Here is a 6,713-nt window from a genome sequence, read left to right as displayed (position 1 = left end):
CATCTCTTTTCTTCAGGGTACATACAATGTAGTAGTGGGAGCTGAGTGGTACAGAGAAGGAGCTATAGTGACGAGAAGAGAAAGGGGCGCTTTGGATGCTACCATCTGAAGCTATTAGGTTTTGGCAAGTGGAGATGTTTGTGGAGGTGGCCTTTAGGTAGGTGGAGGGAAGTGACGCAGGTGAGAGAAGGCGGGGGGACAAGCAAAGACTGTTGTGTTCCAGTCTGGAAAGAGGGGAGTGTAGGGCTGGAGACAGCTTGTGTCCCCGTTGTTCAAGGCCTTGAATGCTGTGCTGGAGAGTGTGGGCTCTGTGTGATAGCCATCCGTGGCTTTTGACTAAGGGAGTGATAGGACTAAAGTAGTGCTTTGCGAAGTGTCAGTCTGGACCACCTGGGCGGCACCATCGATTGGATATCCAACTCTTGGTTTTGGCTTTGGTTGCAATCTTGGGGTCCTAAGATTGAGCCCCATGTCAGGCTCTATGCTCAGCACAGAGTCTGCTTCAGATTCTCTCTCCCTCTATCCCCCCTCACTTGTGCACTCTCTCTCTCTCTCAAATAAACAAATCTTAAAAAAAAAAAAAGAAAGAAATCGTTAATCTGATGACAGCAAAACACGAATTGGAGAGAGACCAGTAAGCCCATAAGATTAGTCAGGATGCTATCCGTAGAATTCGAGATGGGGGGGTGACCAGGGCCTGGAGTGTGCGGGCAGCAATGGAACAGAGACAAAGGGGCCTGTCCCCATGAAAAAATTAACAGGAACCTGGAAACTAGAAAGCAGGAGTGAGGGAGAGGGAGGAGCCAAGGAGTTTTCAGCCCGAGTCAGAGAAGGGCTGTCATTATCAGAAACCTGGAGGCCAAGAGGAAAAACCAGTTTAAGGAGAGATAAAAGAATTCCTCCATCAGACCTTTACAATGGAGTTATGGCTTTGTATGCTTCTCATTTATGGAAGTTAAATCCATGTACAGGGCCAAAAAATGAAGCGCAAGTGGGAAGGAGTGACAGGGGAGTATAATGCAATGGGCGGGGGCTGTTCCAGCTCTGCCACTCAGGGAAAAAACAGCCCAGAGGGAGTGCGAGATGCGGAAGGCAAATATGCCATTCCCTTTCTGATTTACAATACCATGTGTATTTTATGGGTGATGAAGGACTTATTTGAAGGTAATTTGGTTATTCACAATTTATGCCTTGCATGTTGATTTTAGATCCAAATTTCCTGGCAAGCTCACTTTTTAAACTCTGTGCCAGATGCTAGGGTGGGTAGGAGGCAGTTACTAAGAAGACATATCTCAGTCACTGTGTTAACATTGCACACGATCTAATTGGGTGGAAAGATGTGGAAGCAGACAATGAGGGCTAATTTAGGTGAGCAGTCAGGGAGGAAGTGGGTGCAGAGAGGAAGAAGAGTGTTGCTTAGTGTGGCAAAGCGGAGGTGGCCCTGGGCCTGGGGTTGGAGAGAGATCTGAGTCCTCATCAGAACAGCCCAGAGTAGCAGCAGGAGAGGAAATCTTGGAGGGAGGGAATCTAGAGGTGGGAAGGGGATTAAAGGGCATGGCTGGGGAACACGCCTCCCTAGAACGCAGGAAGAGCTGTAGAATAGAGGAATTATCAGAGAAGTGGGAGGAAAGCTATGGAGGTGGGTGAGGACTGAGAACAGGCACATGCTTTTCATAATTAGGAAGTCAGTGGTGACCTCTGAGTGAACAGTTTCAGTAGAGTGGTAGGAGGCAGAAAACAGGGTCCAGGAGTGATCAGGATGGGAAGACATGCTCCTTCTCCCAGTTACCGATCTAGTCAAACCCACCTAGATCTATTCCCAAGTTACCCATGAAATTTCTCTGGAGAACATTTGGAACCTCTGTCCCTAGAGTTCTTCCCAGTATGCTCTGCTACTGTCCATGGGAAGGGTACTCCCCATCACAGGACACTGATCCAGACGTAGGCTTTGCTCTATACAAGCCTCCAGGTCCAGCTTGAATGCAGTCCAGCTGAGACACAGCCCTCAGCTGTGTTTGCTGCATTTGATATCTAAACGACTCTCTGCCCTAAGTAAGATCCACACTCCCATGTGACTGCAAATGCTAGCTTGCAAACTGCTCCCCTGGAGTTGGCTTCTTGCAATTCCTTTGTCAGAATTTAGACAAGGCAGCATAAAACCATTTGTTCCAGGATGCAAGGAGCTCTGGATGTTTTGTAGTCAATGGTTCCTTATCCAAGTTATATTGTTCTTTCCAAGAGATTAAAATAGGAGGAAATGTATGGACCCACGTAGTTTACCATTTCTAGTTCTCTACGTTCCTTTGTGCAGATCAAGATTTCCAGATGGTATCATTTTCCTGCTGCCTTGGAAGACTAACATTTCTTGTGGTGCAGGTTTTCTCAATGATGAATTCATTCAGTTTTGGGAAGTCTGAGAAGATCTTCCTTTTCACCTTTGCTTTTTTTAAAGGTATTTTTGCTGGGTAAAATAGGTTGGCGGTTTTTTTTTTTTTTTTCTTTCAATAAAGGTGCTGCTTCACTGTCTTCTAGTGTGTGTTTCTGATGAGAAGGCTAATATCATCTTTGTTCTTCTGTAGGTAATTTTTTTTTTCTGGCTGCTTTCCAGACTCACTTTATTACTGGTTTTAGGCAATTTGATCATGATGTGCTTTGGTGTAGGTTTCTTCATATTTCTTTCACTTGGGATTCATTGGGCTTTGTGGATTTGTGGGTTTGAAATATTCATCAGATTTGGGAAATTTTTACCCATGGTTTTCTCAAATCTATTTCTGGACCCTATCTTCTTCAGGGATTCCAATTATATATGTATCAGTGTGCTAGAAGTTGTCCTGTGGCTCAGTAATGCCCTTTGTGTTTATTTTGGGGGGGGGTCCTTTTTCTCCAGATGTTTTATTTTCGATGGTTTCTATTGCTCTATTTTCAAGTTCACTAATCTTTCTTTCCCCTAAAGTGTCTAATCTGCTATTACCCTATCCTGTGTATTTTTGCCTCTCAGACATCATATTTTTCAACTCCAGATGTTTGATTTAGGCTTTTTAATATTTTCTACGTTTCAACATGCTTTTAAGGTGCTTCTTAGACATAAAATCAGAGTTATAATAACCATTATAATGTACTGGTCTACTGATTCTATTCATCTGTGTCATTCCTGGTTTGGTTTCTATTGCTTGATTTTTCTTCTTAGTATGAGCCACATTTTCCTGCTTCTTTACATGCCTTGTAAGTTTTTATTGGATACCAGATATTGTGAATTTTACCTCATTGGTTGCTGGGTATTTTTGTATTCCTCTAAATATTCCTCAGCTTGTTATGTCACTTAGAAACATTTTGATCCTTTGAGGGTCTTTCTTTCAAGCTTTTTTGGATAGTACCAGAGTGTTATTCAGTCCAGGGCTAAGTACTCCCCACAACTGAAGCAAAACCCTTCTGAGTCCCTACCAGTGCCCCAAGAATTAGGAGGTCTTCCCAGTGTGGCTGATGAATATAAGAAGTCTTCCTGGCCTGGTGAGCCTCAAAGATGATTCCCTCTAATTCTTATGAGTGGTTCTTTCCCCAGCCTTGAGGTACTTTTCTCACACCCATGAACTTATAAGCACTTATCCAAGGACTTGAAGGCAGACCCTCTACAGATCTCTGGGGCTCTCTTTGTGCAGCTCTCCCTCTCCAACATGCTAGCCTGTGAACTCTAGCTGCATTGGCCTCCTAAACTCCTCAACTCAGGGATTTGGAGATGGCCTAGCTTCCCTCTCCCTTTTTGCAAGTCTGACCGGGCAGTAAACCGGAGCAATCATCAGGCTCACCTTGTTGGTTTTCTATTTCTCAGAGACCTTGTTGTCTGAAGTCTAATAATATCTTAAAATTGTTGTTTCATATTTTTGTCCAGTCTTTCAGTTGTTTCAGGTGAGAGGGAAAATCCAATCCCTGGATTGGCTCCAGTCCCAAGATGTTACTCCATCTTGGCCAGAGGCAGAGATTTATGTTAAGTTCAGAAGACTTTGGGAGGCCCTTATGGACCTCTTGACTGTGCCAGGCCAACCTGCTTATTGGCAGGCCAGGAAGAGGCTGCCTCTTGGAAAGGGCTTTCAATATCACTACAAGGACACCGAGCCATTCTAGGAGAGGCTGGGGACCCTGATTTCCTTCTCTGGACTTTAAATCTCTAGTTTTTATCCTTGGATTCAACCTACTATTTTACGATTCTCTGGTGGTGAGGGCTTTGGTCTCTTGTACGTTGAGAGCTTGTTTGAAGGTACTAGCAACGGAGCACAACTACTCATATACCCCTGACTGAATCCCGGCCCTCCTCTATCAAGGAAGGTGGTCCACTCTGCCCAAGTGTGCAACTTTGGGGGGATGCACATGGCACACGGAACAGTGAGGGAAGAGGGGGACACCCACATGGCCAACCAGGCCAAGTGAATCAACCCTGGAGACCAGTGGTGTGACAGATGCCACAGCCAGATGGCCTTCACATCCTGGTTTCTTCTACTTTGCAACAGCACCTCTCAGCTCACTTGGAATCTCAAGTTTTTTACTTGGTTCCCACATAGACCCTGTTTGTGTTTTTAGGTCAACAAAGTCTTCTGCATCTGAGGCAAATTACAGTTTCTCAGTGGTGCTTACAGCGACCAGAGGTTGCTCTTGTAGAGAACCACTAATCCAAAGCTACTGTGTTCTACCTTGAAGACGAATTGCAGACATACATTTAAAAAGCAAATCCTGCATTTCAAGGGTGAATAAAATACCACTTTACAAAGCATTCCAGCTGGTTAAATTTAGGACGAGAAGAAAACATGACCCGAGAATATTCTCTGGCTTTGAGCCCAGGGTATTTTTCCCTTTAGAGTGAATTTGGTACATTTTCATTCATGCGAAGCTGTTGCCTCCCAGCATTTTATTCTGGGATAGAAGGTCAACAATGACTGCCTTGTTGCTAAAGCCAATGGACACTTCTCAGTTATTAACCTACTTGACCTCTCAACAGTATTTGATGTGGTTGACAATTATTTCCTTCTTAATACGCTCTCTGGCTTTCCTTACCCCTCTCGTGCCTTTCTTCCCCTGCTTGTCTTCTCAGTCCTTGGTTCTTTCCTGAGCCTTCTTCTCATATTAAATGTGGTCCTTGGACTCTCCTATCCATGCCCACAGCTTTCCTGGGAATTTCCACATCCATATGTCTAGCCTAAATGTTTTTCCTGAGCTTCATGTCTAGTATCTGCAACTGCTCACTCGATACCTCCACTTTGGTGGTGCGTGGGCATCTTTTCTTTTTAATTTATTTTTTTAGTAATCTCTACACCCAGCGTGGGGCTTGAACTCACAACCTTAAGATCAAGAGCTGCATGCTCTCCCAGTTGAACCAGCCAGGCACTCCCAATAAACTGTACTTCTAAACATTGAATTTCTCAAGCCAAGATTCCATTTTTGCAATTTATCTTCCAACCAATCACCAAGTCCTATAGATTCTACCTCTTTCCATGCCTTCCAGGCACTATCATCTTCTGCATGGGCTCCTGGAGAAGACTTTACCTAACAGGACTTTGTTTCCTTTGTGGTTTTTTTTTTGGTTTTGGTTTTGGTTTTGGTTTTTTAAAGTACTTAAGTACTTTCTGTTTCCATGTTTCCAACCTTCAGGCCACCCCTTTTCCCCATCATCCTTTTTTTTTTCTTTTTTTTCCACTCTGGCCAGAGTGATCTTTCTAAAGCATGAATTAAAGCCCCATTCTGGAATCTTGCTTAAAATCTTTCGATGACTGCTGCCCTGTGCTCTTAGGACAAAGCCCCAGCTCCTTTTTTTTTTTTTTTGGATAAAATATACAAAAATTCTTTGTTATAAATTCCATATAATGAATTGATTGTCATAGGATGCCTCCACTGATTTTTTCCTAACTCTTGCATCCGTAGCCAACCTATAGTTTTAATTAAATGGTATTTTGGCAAATAGAGTTGCTTCCTAATCTAGACAATCAATCAACAAACCAAATAAAGCCCCGATATGTAGTACTTGCCGATTTCTTTAGTGCAAATACTTCCTCCATGGTTGGTTTCCAGCTACCAGTGTGACATCACCGCACATGGAGTTGGGGAGAGTTACACAGTAGTGTATGGATAATAATAAAAAGTAACAAAATAATCAGGAAATGATGAGTTTTGAGAGTTTATTTTGAATTTGTTAGTTTGCATAATATAATTATGTGTTTAACAGCGAGCTTGCAAAATCCTAAAAATTTCACTATCTGCCCTCATAGGCCTGTATGAATTGTCTCCAGCATATTATTGGATTCCCATTATAAATATGGATTTCCTAATATGGGTTGAAGTTAAAAAGATGAAAACTGCTCTAGAGACCTATAATTTTTTAGGCTCAGGTTTAACCCAGTCTTTAATTCTCCAGGGATAAAATTGCATAATTGCACATGGGCCAAACCCATTTCCTTTCTACAAAAATTCAAATTCTGAAACTTTCAAGAGGTACATATTTGATAGTTCCTCTGGGTAATGTCGAGTTTCTGCTCACCCGACATCCTTTCTGCTTTTCTTGGGGTGGGGGATTAGCCTCTGATTTTCATCTGGGGAAGCACCTTCCAAGCTCCTTTTAATAATATGTGAAGCTTGTATCTGTTTCCTTTTTTGCATATTACTTCCACCCCCACACTTAAAGTTCCCTGCCACCATGTTTCCCATCCTGAGTTCCTCAAATGAACAATGCT

The sequence above is a fragment of the Mustela erminea genome, chromosome 12 (genome assembly GCF_009829155.1).
Source record: "Mustela erminea isolate mMusErm1 chromosome 12, mMusErm1.Pri, whole genome shotgun sequence".
Classification (NCBI taxonomy): Eukaryota; Metazoa; Chordata; class Mammalia; order Carnivora; family Mustelidae; genus Mustela; species Mustela erminea.
Note: the sequence above shows the minus strand (reverse complement) of the source record.